This window comes from Schistocerca piceifrons, chromosome 2 (assembly GCF_021461385.2).
Source record: "Schistocerca piceifrons isolate TAMUIC-IGC-003096 chromosome 2, iqSchPice1.1, whole genome shotgun sequence".
Classification (NCBI taxonomy): domain Eukaryota; kingdom Metazoa; phylum Arthropoda; class Insecta; order Orthoptera; family Acrididae; genus Schistocerca; species Schistocerca piceifrons.
The window spans coordinates 1,010,537,115-1,010,538,497 of NC_060139.1; positions in this window are offsets into that span (position 1 = coordinate 1,010,537,115).

Consider the following 1,383-nt stretch of genomic DNA (forward strand, 5'->3'; position numbering starts at 1 on the left):
TGCTGTAGGAGAGTGTAGAGGTCGCAAGGTGATTGTACCGGAGATCTCAAGGAAGGCCACCAACGTGCGATGCAGTAGCAGTTTCCAAATCGTCACCTGACTTGAGAATGACAAAGGAACCACATCGAATTAAATTACAGCAAAGCACTAACATACACGGACGTTAACAACCGCCATTCCACGTAACTGTTATAAATGTGACTCTCTTGGCAGCCAGCTCATGACGCGTTAGTACAACTATTGTCTCCTACAGAACCTTTTTGAGAAGTACTGGTCAGCACAATAATAGACGTTGTAACTCTGTAAATTTATGGCGTGATATGAGAACATACTTACGAGTATTTAGCTTATGTTATATGGATATTCTAGAACATGTCAGTGTGCAGTGAATGAAATGAAATGATCGTATGGCATTGTAGGCCTGGATGCCCCATGCGGGAAGTTCGGCCGCCGTATTGCAAGTTCTTTTTGGTTGACGCCACTTCGGAGACTTGCGTGCGTCAATGATTATGAAGAACACACAACACCCAGTCATCACGAGGCAGAGAAAATACCTGACCCCACCGGGAATCGAACCCGGAAGCCCATGCGCGGGAAGTGAGAACGCTACCGCAAGACCACAAGCTGCGGACAGTGTACAGTAATTGAATGTAAATAAGGATCAGCGCTGCGGGAGACTTGTGAAATATTTGTTAATTTCCATGAACAAGATTTCGATCCTTTTCAGCCACGTCTTCGGTCGAGGCATTCCTAAGTTACATATTTATTTTCGTAACGTGATCCTGGGGACAGACTTATGGCAGGATGGGCGATACTGCTGTTACTACTACTTTCAATGAAAATACTTTCGCCCTCCTTGGTATTGCGTAACATCGGAAACGAAATCTTTTAAATAGAGGAGAAACTCAGAGATCCAATGGGTAGACAGTTAATGTAGTATTCAAGCTGTTCGTTTAATTTTGAGATTCAGAATGCTGTAAATTGCAAACTGTTCTCCATAATTGTGTACTATAATGCTCAAACTGTAATTGACAAAGGAACTGTAAGTAGAAATTTTAATTGTGAAAAGTAATCATCTATAGATCATCGTGATTTTTGTTTTGCGGGCATCAGGTCTTGGACCAAGACGTAATTTTCTGCCTAGCGTTTCGTCTTCCAACACTGGGGACATCTTCAGAAGAATTAACTACTTAAAAAGCAGTTAAAGTCTCAAATAAGCGCAGCATACCGAACTGTTTACACGTATCCACACTGCGGTCGGTTCGTGATGTCGTCAGATCGCTGCCTAACACCGCGGAGTCGCATCGACGTATATTGTGGAGTTTGTAGTGGGGAAAATTTGGGTCTGTTAGCTTTATTTAGCACTAAGGTCCACAATTTTTC